The sequence below is a fragment of the Passer montanus genome, unplaced genomic scaffold (genome assembly GCF_014805655.1).
Source record: "Passer montanus isolate IOZ18808 unplaced genomic scaffold, ASM1480565v1 scaffold47, whole genome shotgun sequence".
Lineage (NCBI taxonomy): Eukaryota > Metazoa > Chordata > Aves > Passeriformes > Passeridae > Passer > Passer montanus.
The window spans coordinates 4,781,065-4,806,281 of record NW_024369596.1 but is presented as its reverse complement, the minus strand read 5'-3'; positions in this window follow the sequence as shown (position 1 = coordinate 4,806,281).

Below are 25,217 nucleotides of genomic sequence, written 5' to 3'. Positions count from 1 at the left end.
GATGTTTGCTAATTTCCCCTGTTTTTTGCATGATGCAGAGTTGGAAGAGTTGACATGAAAGCCCCATTCCTGAGAACCTTTCCTACTACAGTTTCTGGTGGACCTTGACACCCTTGTGCTACAAAATCCCACGAGCACTGGGCTGGCCAGGAGGCTTTTCCATTCCCAGAGCTGGCAGGTGCAGCAGGAGGGTTGGAATTTGGGGACTGGCCCAGCCATTTCTCCTGCCTGCTTGCCAATTAATCCCTTGCCGAGTAAATACCTTCCCTGTGCTTTATCATCTCACAAAGAGTCTTAAAGACAAACAGAAAAGCAAGAAAGAAACAAACCAAAGCACCCGCCAATAAATTCAATGCACTGAGGAAAACACAGAAAACACTAAGCAAACTCCAAACAGCCCCTTCCTCTGAGTTAATTAATTGGAGCCTGTTTGAGAACAAGCACCCTCTTAAATCCCCCATTGCTGGATGCAATTTTCTCTGTACAATCACTCGGTGTCCCTGACGGACAGGAGCCCAATCACTTCTCGACAGAAGGCGAGCACTGCTGCAGTGCCCAAGTGAAAATAATAGATTTTTAACATTGCTGCAAGGCTTGTAAATACCCAATGGGAACCAGGTCCAACCCTCCACTACTGCCTTGTGGTCTCTCCAAGCTGACAGGAGATGGTGTTGGGCTTCAGCTGGTTTTTCCTACAACAGGAGACATGGTGCTGGCGATGGGGGTTGGGATAAGATGATCTTTAAGGTTAGTTGCAAACCCAAACCGTTCCATGCTTCCATGAATTTTTGAAGTTCTGTGGCTTTTCCCACCAGTGCTTGCAACAGGTGCAGGAACCTGTGACTGGCTGGGCTGTGGGATGTGGAAGATGATTTTTAGTGGAGGCAAAGACCTGGAAGGATGTGGAGCTGCTGGAACAAGTCCAGAAGAGCCATGGAGATGTTCTGAGGGCTGGAGCCCCTCTGCTCTTGAGCCAGGCTGGGAGAGCTGGGAGTGCTCCACCTGGAGAGGAGAAGGCTCCAGGAAGAGCTCAGAGCCCCTTCCAGTGCTTAAAGGAGCTCTAGGAGAGCTGGAGAAGGACTTGGGACAAGGGCCTGGAGGAACAGGACACAGGGAATGGCTTCCCACTGCCAGAGGGCAGGGATGGATGGGATATTGGGAATTGTTCCCTGTGAGGGTGGGCAGGCCCTGGCACAGATTTCCCAGAGCAGCTGTGGCTGCCCCTGGATCCCTGGCAGTGTACAAGGCCAGGCTGAATTGGGGCTTGGAGCAACCTGGGGTAGTGGAAGGTATTTCTGCCCACGGCAGGGACGTTTGGAATGAGATGAGCTTCAAGATCCCTTCAAACACAAACCATCCTAGGATTCTGAGATGAGACAAGCTGGGCTCAGGGCTGAATGCGAATCCTTGCAGGTTTGAATCACTCTGCTTGTGGTGGGAAGCAGAACAAACTTTTGAAACCAAGTTTTAGTGGGACTGAGGTGATGCTGAACACCTTTTGCTGGCTGTTTTGGATGGGGCTTGGTGCAACCTGGGAGGCTGGAGCTAGATGAATTTTCAGTTGCCTTCCAACTCAAACCAGCCTGAGTTTCTGTGCCACTGCTCCTGCCATCCTGGGGTGGGAGTACAACACCTTGGAGTGTGCAGAAAGCCAGGGAAGGAGACAAACTAGGCAGGAAGCATGTAGATGTGAGCAAATGGATGAAGCAGAACTTGGGATGAGTTTTGCTCAGCTCCGAGTGGCTTTTAGCTGTTAAATTGCAGGCTGTGTCCTTGAGCATGAAGTAGCCCTGAAGATTTTGGTGGCTGCTGGTGCTGGCCAGCTGGCTCAGGCCATGGGGTCAGCGCTATTAAAGGCCTAATTCCCAGGCACTGTGCTAACAACTTAACTATGTTTATAATATCAGCGAGAACCCATGTCAAATCCATTGTTGCATGATGTGACCAAATCCATTACTGCACACATGGAAATCAATTACTGCACATTAGGGAACATTTAACACTTGAGCCTTTTCCGCTGCCTTGTTTGCATGCCGTGGCCGGAGGAATCGTTATCTGCCACTCTGGAAATGGATTTGCTTCTTATTTTTTGTAACCTCTGCAGGGGATGTGTGCAGGTACAGAGTGAAACACATGCACAGCACTTGGTTAATGGTGATGGGCTCGAGCAGAGCTGGGTGCTGCTGAGCTGGAGTTACTACTGATGGGTTTTATCCCAAATGTGTGGGAATAAATGTTTTCCTCTGCTGGATTCACACATACTCCTCTAGCTGATGCTTCTGTCTCCTGGAGCCTCCTCTCCCACGCAAGCAGAGCTCGTTGGCCCACACTGCTGCATTCCTTTTCTGTTTTCCCTGCATTTAACAAAAAAAACCTCTGTCAGGTAGAAAACTGAGTGTTTACTCTGGAGTCACAGAGGATCAGGCAAGAGCAGGTGTGCTGGGATGTGCTGTGGTGGCAGTAGGGAGAGAGCTCATGCTGACCAAGATTTGGCTTCACCTTCCTCCTTAAACAATCTCACCCCCCGAGGTTTTCATGGGATTTGAGGACAGGGATAGACAAAATCAATGTGTAGTAATATCTGGAAAAGAGCATTCCCCTCCTGTGTAATGGGATTGAGCTGAAATGTCTCCCACCCCCTTTCCATCTCGGGGGTGGGCTGATGCACCTCTCCTTCCGCAGCACCCCAGTCCTGCACCCTCTGCCAAACAGTCTGGTTTTTCCTGCCTAGAGCTGCTTGCACATCCCACCTTTCCCCCAGCTCCATGCCCTCACTTAGCAGGTGCTCTCCACCTTCCTTCTCCTGTGCACACCCTCGCACACGCTGAGAGATGAAGGAAATGGATGAAGGTTAATTTTTTCGGTCCCTCTCATAATGACTCATCCATAACGATTTCCATTGGTTATATTTCCTTGTGTGACAGAAACAATTTACTGCATTCCTGCAAAGCCTATTTTCTCTGCATGATCTGCTTGTGCGGAGGTTTGGGGAAGTAATTTACAGATATTTTGCCTCAAAATAGCTTACAAAGACAAAAGAGTCCTGTTGACACCAAGGTGCTCTCCCTGTGAGCTGGGGAAACGGCATAAAACAGCTCAAAAATAAAAACACTTTATGGTAGTCACTCAAAGTCAAATTCTACACCACACACTGTGGTCAAAAGCTCTTTTTGCTGGTGGGGAGGCGCAGGGCTTCTCCCAGGAGTGCTTTGATTCAGGTTTGCCTTGTAGGAGGATCCTCAGTGACATAAATCAGCAGGAGTTTCTGTGCGGGGGGGTGGGATGCTGCTTATGGATCTGGCCTTAGATTTTTTGTGATAGGGGAAAGGCAGCCATGGGGCTGCCATGGGGTGTGAGAGCACAGAGCTCCTGAGCATTTTCCAGGGAGGATTTTGGTGGTTTTGCTGTGGGATCAGGGCCAGAAGCCCCAGGAGGAGGCAGGGGGTCAGGGAGCAATGTGTTTTGGCAGAGCCCAGATTTTCTCTGGGTGTCAGTGCCCTGCTGCAACCTTCCTGCCCAGCCAAGCTGCTGCCTATGCCAGCAGCACTCAGATCATGACTATTCAAGGGAATTTGCTCAGGCAAATGCTTCTCCTCATGTCAGCATTCACAGATAATCACAGGATATTCTGAGTTGTGTGCTCAGTGCTCTGCAATGGATAGCTCTGTTATTTCTCGGGTGTCCACTACTCCAGGACATAATGCATGATGCCCCCTCCCTGCTTGCTCCCATTGCCCCACAAGCTCAGCATCTCCTGTGCCTGGCAGGGCATGGGAATCACCTGTGGCTGATTCAAATGGGAGCAGTGGGGGGAAAAATTTCACACTCACATCTCCATCTGCTCACTTGGTTTGAATTTTGTCAGTAGATACGGTGGCAGAAGGTGAGGAGTGTCATCCATGAGAGCAGGCACAGTTTTGCCTTCCCTGCAGTCATTGGTGTAGATAACACAGATAACACCCTGCGGGCTGGGAGCAAAGGCCACTGGCACACCAGAAGCTGCAGGGTGAGGGCAAGTCTGTGTGCCAGGCATGGGGGATAAATCAGAGACGGTGAGTGGAGGGGAAAAGTTTTTATGCCAAAGAGCTGGGCTGTGCTGCAGTCACAGCTCATCCAAAGGAAGCAGTTCATGCAGTGCATCAGAAAATTGGGAGCTGGAGCAAGAACACGGGGCTTTGAGTGAGCACAGCACAGAGGCTCTGGTTTAACTCAAGGTGGGTGAAACACGGGGTGATACCAACTGGCCTCAGCTTTCTGCCTTGCCTTCACGCTGAATCCCTTCCAGATTCTGGTACCCACCTCCCAGTCGCTTGGGATTTACTGGGAGCTCTTCGTTCCATTTTTGCTTTCCTTCTTTTTCCATGCTCTGCTGCTTATTTTGGAAAGCAAATGCTAGTTCTGTGAAAGATTTGGTGCTGAGAAACCAAAACCAGCCAGAAATTTCTTAACCTGTGCTGTTTTAACACCTGATGCTCTTAGACCTCCAAGCTATTGCAGATGTCGAGGTGAGGACAATCATCAAAGCTGTGATGTTCGAGGGAAGTGCTGCTGTCCTGGTACCCTGGGGAGCCTGAATCACGCACCTGAGCTTGGTACCTGCCTCCTTCCAGCACCCATGGGACCCTTGCCGTGCCCTCTCAGCAGGGTTGGGCGGTCAGGGCAGGAGGCGCAGATCTGGGGGTGGAAAAGGCAGGTGGTTGTTGGCAGGCATGGCTCAGCTAGTGACAGCAACAGTGGCTCTTTATCCCACTCCCATCCCGGGAGCACAAGGGAGCACAAGGGAACATCAGGAAACACGAGGGAACACAAGCGAGAGCCAGGGAACACAAAAGGAAGACCAGGGAACACTAGGGAGCACAAAGGGAGCACCAGGGAACACAAGAGAACACCAGGGAACACAAGAGAGCAACAGAGAGCACAAAGGGAGCACCAGGGAACACCAGAAAGCACAAGGAACACAAGAGAACACCAGGGAGAACAAGGGAGCACCAGGGAGCACAAGGGAATGGCAGGTAACACAAAGGAATACCAGGTAATGCAAGGGAGCACCAGGGAACATCAGGGAACACAAGGAACACCAGGGAATACCAGGGAACACCAGGGAGCACCAGGGAACTCCAGGGAACACAAGGGAACACCAGGGAAGACAAGAGAGCACCAGGGAACACCAGGGAGCACCAGGGAACACAAGGGAGCACCAGGGAACACCAGGAAACACAAGGGAATGCCAGGGAACACAAGGCCTCTTGTGCTGCTCCTGGCGGCGCTGCCTGAGGCGCGGGTTGTGGCTCTGGGGTCGAAGGCCGTCCTAGCCCAGCTGTCAAGGGGCCTTTTGTGCAGGCAGCCAGGGCAGATGGCTGCCACGTCAGGCCTGCTGTCCCTCTGCGTGCTGCGGGTGACCAAACGTGCCCTGGCTCTGTCACATCAGCCCCGCTGCAGCGCGGGCTCTGCAGGGATTTGCTCGCACTGGTTGCCCCCAGCCCTGGTTGTGTTTGGTGAGCTGGGAAGGGCAGGCAACAGTGTCCTCACCCTCCAGATCTCCCCAGTAAAGCGTTTTTCCTCCTTTGCTTGGCTACTCAGTCTTCCCTGAGGCTCAGGAGCTGCCTTTGCAGCTCAGGAGGATCTGTGGATGTGTCCCTTTCCGAGGGCTGCAGAGCTAGGTTTGAGCACCTCAGGAGCTTCCTAGAGGTGAGAGAAGGTGGTGCTTCTCCTGAGAGCAACCAGGGACATCACAGCAAGGTTTTAACCCTTGAGGAAAGGATGGATAACTGCCAGCCCACGTGAGTGGCAGCAGGAGAGGCGCTGGGGCAGATCTCTCCTGGCTGTGGTTGCAGTGGTGAGGCATTTGCAGCCCCTCTGGTGGTTGGTTGCATGTCTGTGTTAACTCTGCTGCATGCCCCATCCCATTGCAGAGGGTGTCCCCAGATCATCGGATCTGTTCCAGCACATGAATAAGCCCCATCTCTCTGAAGGCAGGGGGCTGTTGCATTAAGTTCTGGTGCAAGTGTACAAGTGGCAGCAGCAGCTTCTACCACATCTAGGCTGAGGTATGAAAACAAGACCATTCCAGGTTTCAGGTTAATAATACTGCCTTTGATTTTTTTTTTTAATACCATCCATCCAGCACTGATACGAAACTTTCACCTGAAATCACAGCTATTGAAAACTCCTCTTTTGAAAATACAAAGCAAATTCCCTGGATGCTGAACACGTTTGTTGCAAATGTGGTTCGAGCCTGTTTCTATTCAGGGCCCTTTTCAGAAAAGTTGCACACAAATCTGGAGGCTCTCTTCTTCCTCGAGCCATCCCAACCCGCTGTGAGCATTTGGAGCAGTCCCAGATGATGCCTTGGAGCAGTATAAACTCCACCTCTGTGCAGAGCTCTGCTCCTCTACTCATCCCTTTTAAGTCTTCAGGGAAGGATTTTAGGGATGCACACACCTTTTGAAGGTTTGTTGGTAAAAGGCTGAATTTCTCCATAAATTCATAGAATCACGGAATATTTTGGGCTGGAAATATTAAAAAAGCTCATCTCATTCCACCCCCTGCCATGGCCAGCAGCATCTTCCACTATCCCATGTTGTCCAAGCCGCACCCAACCTGGCCTTGGACACTTTGACCACATTCAAGGGTCTGGATTTAATCTCCAGTTTTTCCCTATTCCTGTTGCAGCAGAACAAACCCCCAAACCACCAGCGTGTGGAGCAGGGCTCTTGTGTAAGAGCCCCAAAAGAGCAGCTCGGCCGACAAGGTTTCTCTGTGTGCTAATTTGAAATGAGGTGAGCGATGGCAAATTGAGTTTCAAGGGCAGCGGAGACAACTTGTCAATTTAGCCTCGGCTCCTCTCCGCCGGTGCAATCCTTCGGAGCTGGAGCTGAGGCTTGTTTACGGCAGTGGATATAATAGCTGCAATCCCCCAGGTAGATTAAGCAATTGCTTCATTTAGGACTCGCAAAACTCGATGACATTTTGAGGGATTTTTGTTGACCTTGCGAAGGGCGAGTGCTGACTTCCCCTCGCTGCCCTCGTGGGTTTTTCTAATGACTCCAGGGGGAGAAACAGAGCTTGTCAGGGTGGGAATTGCTATGGGATTGGGTTTGTTGGGGGGGTGAGGGTCTCAGCTCTGTATTCCCACCACCCCTCTGTTGGGTTTTCACGATTACATTCCCAGATAGGGATGTGGCTCTTCCTGGAGTGATGTGTGAACAGGTCCTGTGTTCTTGGTGTGCCTCAGTTTCCCTATATAAAATCAATCTAGTGGAAGGTATCCCTTGCAACAATATGAACTTTAAAGTCCTTCCCAACTCAAACCATTCAGGGATTCTATGATTCCTTGTTTAAAAAAACCCCAAAATAAAATGCAGAGATTTACTGGCAACACATGTTGGGCAAAAGGAAGGAAAGATGATTTTCTCTTGTGGTACCTTGCAAAGTCAAACAGGTAATTTGTAGCCCCAGACTAAGCAGCAAAACCTTTCAAACAGGTGTTGTAGCACTGAGGAGGATGTGGAAGCACCAGAAGTTCTGGCAGCACTTGAGCAGGTGATGCATTTATGTCCTGTGGGTTTCCACACCTCTCCAGCTGGTGTGTGCTGGAATGCCACCAGGCACTGGATCCACATCTCCAGGTGTCTGAACCCCTCTGCAGACCTGGCAATCAGAGCAATGATGTGTCCAGCCCAGGAGGCAGCTGCTGGCACCTCTGGCTGCCCAGGGAAAGCTGGAAGGAGAGTTTGCTGTGGGGCAGGAGACAAGATCAGGGTAAAGGGTGAATCACCCTCAGCAGGAGCCACGGTGGGATAAATGGGCAATAACAACTCTCTGCTTGGGTGCTGAAACTCCTCAAGCAGAGAAAACCAATGGAAACTTCTGAAATATTAAGGAAAAAATGCACAACATTGACAACCTGAAAGCTTTGAAGGCAGGAGCGTGGCGGGTGCCATCCCTGCTTGCCGTCCCACTCGGCTCGCGGCTGATCCGTGTCTGTCGCAGTGGAAACGTTCACAGCTGCATGTAGGACATGGGAAGTGCCTAATGACTGCTGGAGCTGGCGTAATTCCTAAGTAGCTGTGGCATGTGGCTGCTTGGGAAAGGATTTTGGGACTGACAGGCTGTGAAAAGTGATAGAGGAGGGAAATGCCAGGGTGTAGGAAATTAAACACATGCATGGATTAAATGAGCTCGGGACTGACAAGCAGGACCGGGATTGCCTGAGCCTGGCTTGTGATCATGAGGGCAGCAATGGTGTTTTGGGGTGCAAGCGTGGAAAATGGGTGAGGAGGGGGCTAGCCCTGGTTCATGCCATCCTCATCGTTCCATGATGCTTCCTGGGGTTTATTGGATGTTCCAGATGTTTCCATGTGAAACAGGGACTCCCCAGCTGCCTCCTGCAGGTGCTGAGGGTATGTGGGGTAGGAAGATGCAGGATCCATCCCCCTGTACTCCACACTATCCTCATCATTCCATGATTCTTCCTGGGGTTTCTTGGATGTTCCAGAGGCTTCCATGTGAAACAGGGACTCCCCAGCTGCCTCCTGCAGGTGCTGAGGGTATGTGGGGTAGGAAGATGCAGAATCCACCCCCTCCCTGGCCTTTGCACTCAGGGTTGTCTCACCACTTTTTTTGGAGAATTTCTAAGCCCCTTTCCCTGCCCATCCTGGCAGTGCTCCCTCCTTTCCACATGCACATCCCTTCCCCAGGTTTTCATTATGGTGATTAGGGAATGAAAATAATTTTCAATTTTTTTTTTAAACTGAATGATGAACTGATGAGCTGCTTTTGCTCCTGCCATATTGCCAAGTGCCTTAATAGTCCTATTTCCAATCCAAATACATTTCATAAGTCATTGCTCAGATGGTCAATGAGCAACAGCCTCTGTAACTATCCCTGATTTTGCAGTGAGAGTGAGGAACCAGGTTGTGGAAGCTTAATGAAAGGAATTATTGGTGTTTTGGAATGGAAAGGAACACCTGGCAAGGTCTGTGTAGTTCAGAAGGATATTATGGGGTTGAGGTGATAAGTTAGCATCAGGATGCAAACAGAATTGTGCTCCTCCAGGCTGTGTGTCCTTGGATCACTTGTTTTTATTCCTTTTATCCCTGCTGGCAACATGGGTGCACCAGGGAACCCAGCAGCAAACAGGGAGAGGCTTGGGAGCTCCAAAGATATGAACTCAAATTCATATTTTAAGGCAGGACGCTGCTCTGGGCCCTTGGGATTGATTCCCAATATTGGAAAAACTTACTGGCTTCAACAAGCTGGAGCTTGGTTTGCTCCAGGATTCCTGGGTGCTCTGAAAAGTGAGTGGGAGCCCAGTCTGGCTCTTAACCTGCAGGAGAGGGCCTTAGATGGATTTGATCTCAGCTGGAATGGTGTTTTTCCATCCCTCTGGGGTCGTCAAGGTGGTGAGGAAAGAAATTATATCAATAGTCCAAAGAAAAATAAAGACAGAACCCAAAAGGAGTCAAAAGCATCTTAATAAAGTGTAAAGTGCTGGAATAAATGTTATTAGAGTATCTTCAGCAGCAATAAAAGTATTAATTTGCCATTGCAGGAGGGAAAAAATAACAGCCAACAATGTGTTTATACTCAAAACTGTTGCCAAGGATTGCTTTTCAGCCAATGCATTCTGTTTGACTGGGATTTGCCTTTCCCCCTCTCCTTTTCCTCCCTCTTGGAGCTGCCTGTGTGGCTGTAGGTAATTGTGAAGGTCTGATCTATTGGTAGGGTATTTCTCAAACATTCACATGCAGCTCCCCAGGGCTCCACAACTTTCAATTTTACTTTATTTTCCTTATTTTTCCCCTCTTTTTAAAGTTTTTTTCCCACCCTGAAGAAACTGCTTTGCCAGCGGCTGCTCTGAGAGGGTTTTACACACCAGACTGGCAACATCTGATGTATGGCCACATTTGGAGCCACAGACGACACCAGCCTTAATAACATTCCTCTTTCCAGAGTGCTTCCCGTTAAATATTTATGAGCCGATGCAAGAGCTGCCATCATCCATGAGCATCCCTTCTCCCCGTGGTTTAATGGGCTCCTTTTTGGAAAGGCAGGTGGGCAACCTTCCCCTCATTATTCCCAAATAGCTCCAGGCTCGCCAAGCCTCGACCTGCCCTCTGATTGAGTTTTCAGTGGATGGATATTGGGCATCACGGATTTACTCAGGGCAGGGAGTGTTGGAGTCAGAGGGACGTGGTTTTTGAGTCCTCTTAACTGCTCCAGCCTGGCTTCAGTCCAGAGATATGATTTTTGTGGATGCACAGAAGATGGAGGATCATGGCAAGTGCTGAGCGGGAAGAGTTGGAGAGAGAAAAGGTCCTGTGCTGAGAAGCTTTTTCTGCCTCTGAATAAATTCTCAATTTAGAGTCAAGCTCTTTGTCTTGATGCCTTGTTGGGACTCCCTAAAACCAGAGACCAGACAAAATTAAGGGAATAAAAAGCAGTTCTGTTTATTGAAGGGCCTTCAGGTACATTTAGGGCAGATGAAGCCCACCAGGGGCTACACCCAAAAAATGGTCATGGGTTTCACACTTTTATAAGTTTGGTCCATTTGCATTTAGGAGGTTAATCTTCCAATTACATTTTCAGTTAATGAAGTAATTTACCCCAAGTTTGCTGTCCCCAGCTCCCTTTTGTTTCCATCTCTCAGCCTGAGGCAGTGAGGTGTCCTTGACTGCCAGGCCTGGAGAGGAATTGTTGTGTCTGCCCCAAATGGGGAAGCAGCAGCTCCCACTGTGTGTGGAGTTTGGAGTTCTGCACTAAAGAACTGCAGGATTACAAATAGAGGGAAAATATAAAAGCTAAACTCCTAAGGCATCACTCTTACCTTACTTAGCCCCTGCCTTCCCTGTGGGAGGTCTCCGAGGCTTTTCCCACCTCTGGTTCCTCCCATGAGTGTTTTCAAGTCTCGGAATACCACTTAGGTGCTGCCAAAGAGTGGCTGCAGGGGACAGAGGTGGCTTTTCTCCGCCCAAGGGGAGGATGAAAGTGCCGTTGCCGCTGGCTAATGATGCCTTTCCTTTGGTTTGGGAGGGTTTGTTCCCACAGCCGCAGATCCCGGCTCAGTTCTCCGTGGTGGGAATGTATCACTGCCGGCACTTCCAGCGTTACTCACACGCAGCAGCATGAAAGCAGATATTATATCCCAAGGGGAGATGGTCTAAACTCAACATTTCCAATTGTTTTAAAGTCCTCTGATTTTATCTGAGCGATAACGATCTACAAATTGCACTCATCATCTCCGAAAGCGGCTTTTCCTGGAATGTCTTCTCTGCCACGGAATTGCTTTAATAAGCAGAACTAGCTCTGATTTGCATTTCCACCATTAGGTTTGGAGGATTTTTAGGGAGTAGGTGGCTTCCCCCATTGCCTTGCAAAGAGGGGGTGGAGGCACTGCCAGAGCTCCAGGCTGCCAGGCGTGCTGTGGGATGTTCCTGGGGCACCAGGCTGCCCGGGATGCTGCTTGGGCACCAGGATGCTGTTGGAACACCAGGTTGCCAATCCCAGAGCCCTGGGATGTTTCTGGAGCTCAGGGATGTTTCCGGAGCCCTGGGACGTTTCTGGAGCTCTGAGATGTTTCTGGGGCCCTGGGATGTTTCTGGAGCTCAGGATAGTTTCTGGAGCTCAGAATAGTTTCTGGAGCTCAGGATAGTTTCTGGAGCTCAGAATAGTTTCTGGAGCTCAGGATAGTTTCCGGAGCCCTGGGACGTTTCTGGAGCCCTGGGATGTTACTGGAGCACCAGGCTATCTCGAGGAGCGTTGGCGCTTCTGTCGGAGGTGCCAGCCAAGCTCCCGAAAGCCGCGTGTGAAATCTCACAGAGCAGCTTTAACTCCTTCCCGTGCCACCCTTGGAATTCTTAACCTCGGCAAGGGGCTTTTGGCTGAGTTTCCAGCCGGTGCTGCCTCATTTCTATTTCATCCTGGGAAGGCTGAGTGGATGTGAACACGTTTGTAGCCTCCAATTCAGCACAGAGCGATAACGCCGCATGCCTGGAATGCTCCTTACTCCAGTGTCTTCCACTCAGTGATAGGGAAAGAGCTCCAGAGCTGCTCATGGAGGCAGAGCAGAGGCTGTGTACAACAAGCCAAGGTGCCTTGAATAAAGAAATGAGATTACAGCAAGGAGGCTTTTAGGGGAGACAAATTGGGGTGATTCTTTAGCTTCCTGTTCACTACCTATTTATTCAGGCAATTGGGTGGGTCATAACAATTTACAGGGAGTGCTGGATGTGGGGCTGTGCTGCCATCCCGTTATCTCTCCCTCATGGCCAGCAGAAGTGGTCCCTGCGGATTGTCTGTGCTCAGAGCAGATGCACAAATACAGTCAGGGCTGTGCATTCCCAGCTCGTGATGTATTTAATGTGAAATCATGGCTTTAATCTCCACAGAGGAAGTTTTAACCCTTATAAGAGAGATTAAGACAGCTGCAAGAAAAAGGGAGCAAGCTTTTATGTACTCCCAAGGTTTTTATCATTATCTGAGGACATTTGAGGCGCAATTGGTGTCTGTGTATTTATTAATTTCCTTGGTGTATCCATATGGATGATGCCTGCTGTGTGTGATGTGTAGGCAACTCAGTGCCCTGGGGCTGACTGTGCTTGCAGCCTCCTTCACTTCCCAATGCTTGTATTCCCATGCCAGGGACACAGTAAGGGAAGCCTAGGTGGCTGAAGAGGGAGACGGGGATGAAGGACCAAGTGCTGAGGGTGAATGATTTGGCAGGACACTGGTGCTGGAAATGTCACCTGGCTTGAAACCACGCCGGGTGCCAGCGGGTGAGCCCCCAGGATGTGCGTGTTGGTCTGGAAATGGGACACATAATATTCCTAATAATTTCACAGGCAGCTCCGTTCATTTCTGAAGTGAGAGGAGCCACTTGTGCTATTCTGCCCGGCTCTCTTTATGGTATAATCTCCTATTGAGATTCCAGGCACAGCTCCGCTAATTAAAATGATGAATGCCGGAGGAAGGCTTTGGGTTTTGGGTTGGGTTTTTAAATTTTTTTTCTTTATCCTTCTTCTGGTGGGTCTCACTGGTATCTGTACACACAGAGGCTGCTTCAGGCAGGGGATATTTGCTCACTGGATGAGTAGCCAGCACAGATAGAAACGCTCCCATACCCACACACAAACAGCAGCTCGGAGCTCCCGGGTCCCACGCAGCTCCTGCCAGCCTGGGAATTGTGTCAGCTCTGTCACGGCACCTTTGGAGCCATCCCTCAGCAGCCATCCCACCTCCAAGGAGGGTGCTGAGCTGCCTTCCTGGGCTTCAGTGGGCTCCTGCTCTCACTTGATGTGTAGAGCTTTAGGGCTGCTGGCGGGATGTGCGGGATATCCTGGGGATCCAGGAGGGATTCGGGATCCAGAGGGGCACTTCTCCAGTGCTGCTCCATGCTCCCTGGAGTATTTTAAAGAGCTGCCGTGCTGCTCCCTACTGGCAGCCACATATTGGTGACATTTATTTGCACAAAGATAGCTGGAGCTAAAACTTTGCTCATTCCAATGCCCGGGGCAGAAATCAAGGACTGTGGGGGTCCTTTACCTTCCCAAAACACCACCGGGGGGCTGATTTCAGCTGCCCACCAACACTTCTCTACTTTAAATGTCTTGTGGTTTAATTAATAGGAAGAGATGCTAAATTAAGAGATCTGATGGGCTCTCTTCTCCTGTAATTAAAGCCTTGTTTTGGAGTAGAGGCACTTGAGAGCAGTGTTTCCATGCGGTGGCAAGATCAGGGAGCAGATGTTTCTCTGGTGGGCTGTGAGGGAAGGGAATGAATGAGCAGAAACACACCAGGAGGGTCCGTGGGGGGGGGTTGAAATGTCTGTGTTTTGCTGTCACCAAAGCAGAGCTGTAAAGAGCAGCTGTGAGGTGCACGACCCGTGTGCTGACATGAGCTTGAGCAGGGAGGCTCTACGGGGGAAAGGAGCAATCTGGAGGAAGCAGGATTATTTCCTAGGGATTTTTCTTTTTTCTTTCCCTTCTTACATCCTCTGTGTCCTCCCTGTGGCTGTGAAGAAGAGGATGGAAATGATGGGTGAGTTGGATGTGTCCCTGAGAGTTACACACACAGGATGCTGCCACATTCCCATGTCCCACCTGGGACGTGGGGCTTGCTGAGACAGCCCCATGGTGTCCCCAGACCAAGGGCTGCCTGGGCCACTCACTATTCTTTCTCCTCCCAACAAGGTGGCTCTTGTCCCAGCACTGCTCTCAGCTGGATCATCCCCTATCCCACATCAGAGCCAACCCAGGGGGGGCCTTGGGCTGTCTGGGTGGCTTTGCCCACCCTGGAAAAGCTTTGCCTTCAGCTCCTCACTTCCCCAGGGTAACAAGGGCTGGAGGAGTTTGCTGATTTAAGAGTAAAATGAGGAAACACTCCGTACCTGAGCCAAAGGGAATGCAAGGAACAGGGACAGCCTCGGCAAAGGGGTGACACTGTCCTGGGATCCCAGCCTGGGATGCAGAGGGGATGAGTCCAGTGTCCAGCCAAAGTTGCCTTTCCAGCTCTGGAATGTCGCCCTTCCATCTCCTGAATACCACCTGAAGGAGTAGTTACCTGACACCTTTACCTGCTCGACAACTCTTTGAATTCTGCTAAAAAACCTGGAAAAGGTGGAAGTCTGATCCTCTGTATGCTGTCAGTAGGGTTGGAAAATCCCTTTAAGACTGAGTCCAACCATTCCTCCAGTGCTGCCAACTCATGTCCCCAAGTGCCACATCCACATTCCTTTTAAGCACCTCCCAGGATGGTGATTCTGCCACTTCCCTGGGGAAAAGGTGACTTCCCTGTCACCCTTTGGGACACAGCTCAGTGTGATGACATCTCGTCCCCCTGCACTTGGGGATGCACAGGCAGATAATCTCCAGCTCACGTTTAATTTCCATCAGCCTTTGGTGAATTTGTAGCTCCCTCCTCTGTCTCTGATCCAAACAGCTGTGCTCGTGGGGGCATGGGAAGGCACAGAAATCTTGAGACAGATGCTCTAACTCGTACTGCTCTTTAATTCCGATGATTTAAATGGAAATTGTGAGCGCCTACTGCGGGACGAGTCCGGGCGCTCCGCAGCCGTTGAGCGTTGTGTTTTACGATCGAAAGCGTTTTTTCAGGACTGGATTAGTTTGTTTTCATTTCTCCTCTTGCCTGCTGATCATCCAACTGTCTCATTGTTTGGGTGAGACGCAAAGATGCTCAGAAATACCAACAATAATTAAAAATAACAGGCAACAGAACCAAACCGGCAGTCTGCATCTTGGCTTGTGGCCACTGGAAACAGCTCGGTCAGGGAGCTGCAGGAAAACCCTGTGTCCTGGAGGTTCTGGGTGGTGCTGGGGGGATTTCCATGGATAGCAGCACCCAAGCCCTTCTCCAAGTCTCCCTGGAGCCCCTGGATTAAGATGTGTTTTGTATCTTCATGGAGTCGCTCAACTCCAGTATCCCACCCTCCGAATCCATCTGGCTTTCTGCCCACAAGATTATGTTATATAAACCACCCCTACATGCAGTGTCTGGGAAAGGGCCTTTATGTTTTAATTCTCAAATAGGCAGGGAAAATTGAGTGCTCTGATTGGCATCTGCAATCAGAGCCCCATTCAGCAGGCACTGTGAAGGGAGTTGATTGCAGTGAGTGCTGCTCTGACCTTCTGGGGCCTCCGCTGCTGCCTCGGCTTCATTAACAGGATAAATATTTTTCCAGAAACAACATTTCCGAGCTGCCAGAAGTCATGACAGGCATGGGGACTATTCTGTGGCATGGTCTCTGTCAAGGCAGCTTTTTCACACTGTGGTGGAAGGTTTGGGTGATGACTGGGTATTTTTAGCACCGTGGTGGTGTGGCTGGGGACACCTGGGCTTCTTCCCTGCAGTGCCACCGAGTGGCACATTGTCATCCTCCCTCCTTACAAGCTTTCCTTCCCTCAACAGTTTTCCTCCCTCCTTTTTTTCCATTGAGTTTGTGAGCCATGCAGAGCAAGAGCACTGGTTTGGGGAAGTTTTGCCAAATGGAGCCTAAATAAGGCCCCAGTGCTCTGGGATAACAACAGTGCCAATGATGGTAGTGGGGTGGTAAAGGGCAGCTGGAGATGTTGTGTCCCATGAGCACTCCTGGAGCACATCAGGGATGTGGACACGGCTGATAACCTTCAATCCTGTGCTGTGACTGTGCTGCTGTGCCCACTCCTTGGTACTGAGACAAATACCCCGCAGTGCCAGAGCCTGGGACTTGGATAACAGCATCTGCAGCATCAGATGAGCCCCTCCGTGAGTTACAGCCTGGTCTCTGCTCCAGGGGCCTCTCAGCATCCTGCAGCCGGTAATAGATGTTTTTAATTCTCAGAGAATTATTGAACAAACATCAGGGAAATATGTTTTACAGTCCAGCGCTGGCTCTGAGCATCATTAACATTGTTATTGGAGGCGAGGTGGATGATTTAAGCAGAGACCTCTGACAAAGACACACACCTGTCCATGAATAAAAGGCTGCAATTTAATACCCGCACTGGTAATTAAGAAAAGGATGAGAGTCAAGTGTGATGAAGTTTTAGAGGTGTCCCCAGCCTGGCAGACAGGGTGGCAGCAGTAATGCCTCCTTCGCCACTTCTTGGCATGGGGAGGAGCCCTGGCTGCAAGGAGGGGTCTGTGAGGGCACTGAGCATGGGGCATTGAGTGCTGGCTGGGCTCTGGGGCTCAGCTCACACAGAGCTGCAGCGATGGAAGTGAGCAGAGGCTGCCAACTCAGAGAGCAGGAGCGCAGCCATCTCCTATCAGGGCAGAGCCATCTGCCCCCCTGGCTGGGCACTGGCAGCCACCAGCATCTGTGGCCCTGGCTGGAGCAGGAAGGGCTGGCACATCCCTTCATCCCTGGGCAGTGACAGCTTCCCCCAACCTCTCAGCCTGTCCTGATGCCACAGGTTGGGGCATTCAGTTTGTTTTGTGTTGAGCCAAAGGCACCCAGCCCTCTGTGGCAGTAAGATCCTGAGCTCCTGCTCAAGGCATCTCACCAGGGCTTTTCCATCAAACAATGGTTGGCTTGAGGCTTCCCCATCCCTGGAATTGTTCAAGGCCAGGTTGGACAGGGCTTGGAGCAACTTGGTCGTCTCACCAGGGCTTTGCCATCAAACAATCCCAGAATGGTTGGCTTGAGGCTTCCCCATCCCTGGAATTGTTCAAGGCCAGGTTGGACAGGGCTTGGAGCAACTTGGTCTAATGGAAAGTGTCCCTGCCCATGACAGGTGGGTAGAAGGAGATGATCCCTAAGGTCCCTTGCAACCCAAACCATCCTGTGACTCTTTACATGATACCAGAGCAATGTTCCTGTGAGCTGGGTTTGGAGGGAATGATGGGGCAGGGAATTGCATCTTCCCACTGCCTTGTGCCTCTTCTCATCTGTGACACAACCTGGGGCTGTGACTGGGAAAAATTCTGGTTTTGTTCTCCTGCCTTCCTTTGGTCTGCTGAGGTTCTCCTGTGCTGCTGGGGCTTGCACAGACTCTGCTGGTGTGTTTGAACCCATCTGTCCTGGGCACACATCAAGGCATGGTGTGTCCTGCCCTGCTCAGCCCTGCTTCTCTCTGACATCCCTGCCAGCGACTGAAAAGGCTGATGAAAAACCCAGCACTACAAACACGATAATCCTTGGAGGGCCTCAACAGCTGAAATCTTGTATTTTGGCTGTCAGTGAGCTCTAGAAATGCTGGTAAACACTGATTTTGCTTCATTTGGATGCAGAGATGAGCCTATGGGAGGGTTTGGAGGAGCAGAGCTTGTTTGCATGCATGTTTAAGTGCACAGGCGTAGTCGTACACATGTCAGCGCAGAGTTTGGTTCACTTCACTTGCATCCTGCGTAGGCAGCCATGCACGGAAATTACTTCTGCATCAGTCGTGATCCTCTGCTATAATAAAGGACCAGCAGCTGGTGAGCTCCTACAGCTCCTTTCCTGCCTCCCCTCGGACCAAACAGCATCTCTTCTCCACCCACACACCTCAGTTCTTTTTTTGGTGTCCTTCTCTCCAGCTTTCCTACTGCCTGTGGCTCTAGGAGAGGAGGGGGTGATGCAAGTGCTGGGTCCATGGTGGGAGACACCGGGTTCTGATTAGGAGGGCTCTGTCCTGCTGCTGCAACATGGATTCCCAGCAGGATTTGTGTGGGAAGGGACCTTAAAGCTCATCCAGTTCTGTCTCCTGCCATGGGCAGGGACACCTTCCACTATCCCGGGCTGCTCAGATCCTCCTCCAACCTGGCCTTGGAATTCCAGGGATGGGGCAGCCACAGCTTCTCTGGGCACCCTGTGCCAGGGCTTTCCCATCCTCACAAGAAAGAGTTCCCTCCTAATACCTAATCCAAACCCATCCCCTTTTTAGTTTAAAACCACTGCCCCTGACCTACCTATCACTGTTTGCACATTCCCTTCTCATGCGAACAGCTCAAGTGCCCACCTTGCAGCCCATCCTCGGATGGGAGGTCTCTGAAAAACTCTTCAGAGCTGCAGTTTTGGGAAAGCAGGTTCTCTGGGGCTCTGTGTGAATGCCTGTGATATTTTCCAGTCTTTTCAACCAGATTGCACCCACAGGTTGTAGGTTTGATGTGGGATGCTTGGTGAGGGGCTGAGGAACAACCCAGCGAGAGCAGCTGTGGGAGGAGAGGCAGCAGCTCATCCTGTGCAGCCTCGGAGGATGAGCGTGTTCCCAGATGAGTGTATTGTTATGAATTCCCCAGCGGTGGGGGAAAACTTTGATCAGAGCTTGCACCTCATTAGACATCAGAGAATTGAGCCGTGAGACACCGATCCATAGGCAGCCAGGCTTCATTAGCGGGGCTGCTCATGGGACTGCCTGTTTGAGGAACACGGGGAGGCTACAAAATTGACTTTTGTTTTTAATTATGTTTATGAGGACTCGGTGTTCCCCCCCCCCCCCTACATATTATTTTGCTCTGAAGGCTCTAGCAAGATCAGCTTTGGGCAGCTGAAATTGGTACATCTTTTTTCATCAAAGCGAGCCAAAATTTTCCTGTAGTTGAATACTGATGTGTGAATCCCTCTGCTGTGCCCTGGGGATCATATTTTGGATCATGGGCCTCATGGGCCAGGTTTCTATCTCGCTCACCATGTCCCTTGTTTTGTATCCATGTTTCTCCTGTGTTACAGGAACCAAATTCCAATGAGGTGTTTTGATAGAGCCCAAAAAACCCAAGTTAAACATTGCAGTTCAGGAATGTCAGGAAGCAAAAATGTCAAAAGAAACATTTTGACATTTCCCAACCGAACCTTTTCAGAACTCTCTGATAAAAAATAGCTGGAAAAGGCAGTGGGATGTGTCAGCTGTGGTTTGGGGTCAAGCAAGCAGATTTCAGAGCTGCAGAACTAACTGTGGGACAAATCCAGGCAGGATTTAACCGTTGTGGCAGAACCTTTGCAGTTTGAGGCTGGGTTTAGAGAGTTTTGTGTGAGCTGGGCTGCCTGATTTCCATCCTCTGTCCTGCCCTTGGTTTTTGGGGAGCCTCTGCCTGAAGATCCCCTCTAGCAAACTGAGGCAGAGGACAACCCTGAGCAAGACAGGCACGGCATCACATCCATAAGCACAAACTCCTCATTTGACAGGCATGGAGGACAAGAAACATGCCCCTGAAAAGCCTGATTTGCACCATTCTCCTTCTCAGCTGTGCTCTGAGAAAAGACATGCCAAAGCACAGAAACCCCACGTGCTGCAGACGGAGCCCACAGCTGAGAGATGGAATTGCTCACTCACGGACAGCGTTCCAGTCGGGATCACAGCTCAGAGAGAAAATAGAAGCAGGCAAGGTAGTGCTGCTATTGCCTCCAACCTGCTTGATCCAGACATGGAGAGGAAAAGCAGAGTGCAGAGCAGATGAGAGAGACATTTGCCTCCTTGTGTGCAGGCTGACAGGAACCAGGGATGGAGGAATTCATCGCAGGTTCTCTGGCAGTGGAGGGGGGAGTAGGAATCCATCCAAGCTGATTAGTGAGAGGTCTCTCAAAGAGACAGGCTGGCTGGATTTAATTCCCTAGTCAGCATTCCCAGTATATTGATCTCCTCCTAAGTAGGAGGGAGGGGGAGCAGAGAGAGGGATGGTGGGGAGCAGGGAGAGGAGAGAAAAATAGGTTGAGGTGGTGAGAGAGTGAAGGCAGAGGGAGAAAAATAAGGAGTGGAAAAGGAGAGCAAGCAAACAGGAAAATGGCAGGGATGCAGAGGTGGCAGGGATGCAGAACCAGCAGTGATGGTGCTCCAGCTGTGCCATCAGCCAGCCCCAGAGCTGCCACAGGAGAGGGAGGAGTTACTGCTGGAAAATCCAGCTTGGTTGTCCTCTCCTGGATCCTTGTCCGTGCAGCAGACCTGTGTCCAAGGAAGGGGTGCAGGAGCAGCTGGATGCAGCCCTGAGCTGTCTGGGTGAGGAAGGAGGATGATCAGGTGCTTACAGATGTTCCAGAGCATGGGGCAAAGGCAGGAAGCTTCAGCATCTGGTACCTCCTGCACCACCAGGGATGGAGAAGGGAGAGATAAAGTCTTTGCAAGACAGGAACCCCCACTCGCAGCAAGCAGGAAGCTTTAATTTCTAGCCCCAGCTGGTTGTGAGATATTAGGCATTAAAAGCACATTATTCTGATTGCTGTCTTACTTCTTTTTCCACTTGTATTCCTCACTTGGATTCCAGCTCGATTTTAGTGTGTAGTCCCTCTAGATCCACAAGTGCCAGGAGCCAGTGCTGTATAGCATCCACAGGCTCAGCCTCCCAGCTTTCAGACGGGATAATTAAAGCATTAATCTCTTACTCCAGCAGCCTGGAAGACAGCAGCTGCTAAAATAACATGGAAGGACTGCTACAAAAAGGAGCTTTGCTTCCAAGAGAGTGGCAACAGCACCTTTTGAGGTCAGCAGAACTCCTGGGGCTGGGGAGAGACCAGGGCAGAGCACAGTACTGGCCTTTGGAACTAGAGGCTGCTCTTGAGTCTCAGATCTGCTCCTCCCTAAAAACTTCCAGCCTCATATGAGGCAAAATGTTTGAATTTCTTCATATTAGGTTGAGCTTGGACTGGGTTGGTGGCTCCTTTTCCAAGGAGTTGATAGATCCCTGGGAAATAGAGCCTTGAGTTGGGAGATGAGGATCCGGAATGGTGCTACTGGATGAAGTCTAAAAAATTTTTCTCAAAAATTGTTGGCTTCTTGCTGTGGGGATACTGATTATTTTAAATATTTTTATCATCCTTGAGGGAGTACTGTTCTTAAATTTTTTTGGGTGGGGGGGGATTGTTTTGTTGTTGTCTTTTTTTTTAAGTGCTCTTGCAAGTACCTGGGCTTAATCTCTGTAGAAAATATTAATTCTATAGAAAATATTAATTTCTGGGGCAATATTTAGACTTAGGAGAGAGAGGGATCTGATATCCTGTGTGCGAGCTCTGTAATAAGGGATGTTTCTTCAGCAGGGCTAAGGAGAAGGTACTGGAGCGTGACTTTATTGAGATTACTGCTCACCTGTGAGGCTGGGGATGTTTGCTGCCACTCTCAGAAGAGTGGCAGGGATTGTTTAGTCTTGATTAAATGTGGAACATTGGTTTTAGAAGCTCCACGCCCCCTTTGGGTACTGAATCCCTTCCCCTGTTCCTGTGGCATCCAGCTGCAAAACATCTGCAAGGTACAAAGGGGAGGTTGGGCTCTGGTGAAGGTCCAGGGCTCTCCCTTAAATACAATATCCCAGAGGAGCTGCTGCCAGTGATGGCTTAAGATTTTAACCTTTATATTTTCCACATCCTGTGCTGCATTAGTGCATAACTCTAACTCCATGTGAAGTGTCAGCTCCTGCCTTCACATCTTGGTCAGACAAAACAATTCCTCTGGGCCTGGAAGCCAAGGACACCCAACAGCCTCAGGCCCAGAAAATGATAAACGAAAATAAACTGGGGAGGAGCAAACTGGGGAATGGGAGTTCATTAGCTGAAGCTGTAATTGGAGAATTAATCCCTGATATATAAATGCACCAAACTCAAATATGCCTGAAAAACTCGTGAGCCTGTCCAGCCTGGGTGCAGCCTCTGGGAGGCTCTGACTGCCCAAGGTGGATCTGTTAAAGGCCTTTAATGAATCCCCACTTTATTCTCCTGACTCTGTCTGGCCTCTGTTCCAGGCAGCCACTCCAAGGCATCACCAGTGCAGATAGAGGTGAAACTTCTGCCATCTCCTCTGAGAGAGCCCCCAAACCCTGCCACACACCCCCAGGGTTTCTCTTCATGAGGTGCCAGTGATTTCCACGGCTTCATTAACACCCCTCAGCCCCAGTTCCTTTGGTGCTGTGGCCGAGAGGGAGAAGGTGAATGTGATCCATTACTTGGTGTAATGAAGACAAGGCAGCCTGATGAAAGTTCTCAAAGAGCCCCCAAACACTGAGCAGGAGCTGAGCTGGAGCCCCAGTGTGCCATCCATGGGGATCCTGACGGAGGAGCCCAGCCAGGGCATGGAGCTGGGAATGCTGGAGCCGGGAAAGGACAGAGGAGAAGAGGTGGGATGGCTGTGAAGTGGGTTAAGTGAAAAGACGAGGTGGGTTTGTTGTTTCTGCCTTGTTCAGCTCTCCAGTGCATTGTCCTTCACTTTTCTATCCCCCTGGGGATAAATCACTGCCTCTCCAGGCTCTGGATTGCTCTGTTGTCACCTTCCTTCAGCTGCAGTGCTCTCATGGATGTAGGAATGAGCACAAATCCTTGGGAAGTGGTAAGAATTTATTCCAGAAGAATAGGTCTACAGTGCAAAAGAAAACCAAAATAACCCTCCCAGCGTCATCCAGGAGCCACTTCAAGCATCCAGCCCAGGGGAATCATGGCCAAGAGCAAGCCCTGCCCCAGGCTGCCCTGGAGGAGCCACTGCTCCAGCCTCCCCTCTGCCCTGGCTTGGCAAGGACTGCTGAGGGAAAAATTAACTTTTAATTAAGTGGCCTGTGGGTAGAGGGACAAAAACCCCGGGAAGGTGATCTAAGGGTACACTTAGGGCCAGCTGTGCATGCATTGCTTTATGGACCTGGACTTCATTACCCTGAGAGCAGGGAAGTGCATTCCCAGGCGGAGAGAGGTGAGTCTGCAATTTTCAGCTGAGTGAACAGGTCGGGCAGAGTGTCAGCAAGACCTCCTGTGTTAAGCAGAAGATGTCCAGGCTTTTTCTTGTTGTGGAAGACAACTCCTTCAGGAGCCCACCTCCTCCTTGCAGCTGGAGGCTCCCACCTGTGGGAACCCTGGAGTGGGGAGGGCAGGGATGTGGAGCTGTCAGTTGACAGTAATGGGATCCACCTGCTTGCACACAGTGCTGCAGGAATAAAAAATGCTCCATTGTGCCTCTGGAATAGCTGCAATTAACAAAATCTGAATAGCCAAGGGCTGGATTCATCTCACAGACGCAGTGGGAGGCAGCTTGAAATGTACCCACAAGCACTGATTGGGGTCTTGAGCCTAATTAGTCCCCGGGAGGCACCCAGTTAGGATGTGAGATGGATGTGGTGTGGGCTCCAGGCAGGTCTGCCCCACACAGGAGCAGGGTGAGCTGCTGTGAGGAAGGGCTGGAAGCTGTCCTTGGGATGCTGTCACAGCAGAGAGGGCACTGGGCAGTGCCAGAGCCTCTGCCCTGCTGGGCACAGCCACCCCCATCCTGCTGCTGCTGAAACCAGACAATGCCAGCAGGGTTTGAGTTGGAAGGAAACTTAAAAATCATCTTGTTCTACCCCCTGCCGTGGGCAGGGACAACTTCCACTATCCCAGGTTTTTCCAAGCCCCATCCAACCTGGCCTTGGGCATTTCCAGGGATGGGGCAGCCACAGCTGCTCTGGGCACCCTGTGGCAGGAATTCATAGGGAAGAATTCCTTGCAAATATCCCATCCATCCCTGCCCTCTGGCAGTGGGAAGCAATTCCCTGTGTCCTGTCCCTCCATCCCTTGTCCCCAGTCCCTCTCCAGCTCTCCTGGAGCCCCTTTAGGCCCTGGAGGGGCTCTGAGCTCTCCCTGGAGCTTCTCCTCTCCAGGTGAGCACCCCCAGCTCTGCCAGCCTGGCTCCAGAGCAGAGGGGCTCCAGCCCTGGAGCATCTCCAGGGTCTCACTCCAGCAGCTCCAGCTCCTCCCTGTGCTGGGCCCCCGAGCTGGAGGCAGCTCTGCAGAGGGGCAGAATCCCCTCCCTCAATGCTCTCCCCATGCTGAGGATCACACCGGGATGAGTCCAGGATGCCCTTGGCTTCCTCAGGGACAGAACTGTGGGTTATGGCTCCAAAGCTGTGTTTTATTCATGACTCAGCCATTTCCCCACCTACAAGACGAGGATAATGATACATTCTTCCTTTCCAAAGAGCTTGTCGTCTCCAAGTGTGTTACAAACTCTGGTAACAATGTACCTTAATTGAACATTTTCACTTTTTCGAGTTCCAAGAGAAAGTTTGCAACGAGAATAATTCTTATTTTATCTGCATTTGATACGGTGAGGTGTGTGGCTGAGTACAGATGGTCACATCCAAGGTGGGAAGAGGACAAAGAACTCTTCAGGGCCCCCCTCCCTGTTGTGACATTGGGACTCAACGTGCTGAGCAAGCACTTGTAAATCAAGCCAGCAAAAATTAAAGGCCCCAGTAATGGGTTGGATTAATCTGCTCTGACTTGACTGTCTAAAAGTTGGATGTCAACGTTTGGGGTTTGTCGCCTTGGGCTCCCTCCTAGTCAGTGGAGAGAAATGGGCATCTCCAGAGGCCATTTGTCTCCTCCCAGACAGGCTGGCTGGATGAATTGCCCTCTGGAGGTGCTGGTCTCTCTCTCCGTTGCTAGAGCCCTGAGTACCTCTTATATATTTATATTAAAAGTATATGGGGGGGGATGAAGGTGAGTCCTGCCTGTTGGCGTGGAAAGGAGACAGGTCTGCAGCTGCCCTGGGTACCTGGTGCAAGGCTACTCCTAAAAAAGGGAATAACCAATATTTCAGGAGCTGAATCACGAGGAGGTTTCCCTAAGGAATATCCTGACTGAAGCTGGAGGTGTTTTGGCTGCTACAGTCACCTGGACACCATGGCTGGGTGTAAATCTGTGTAGCTGCATCTCACACATGTGGGCACAGGACAAAACCTGCTGGTCCTGAGCAATCCCAGCCAGCAAATAACACAGGTTCAGCCAGCTAAGATTTGCATGGAGACACCAGAGTGATGGGCAACATTATAAAATCATAAACCAGAGGAAATGGAAGTTT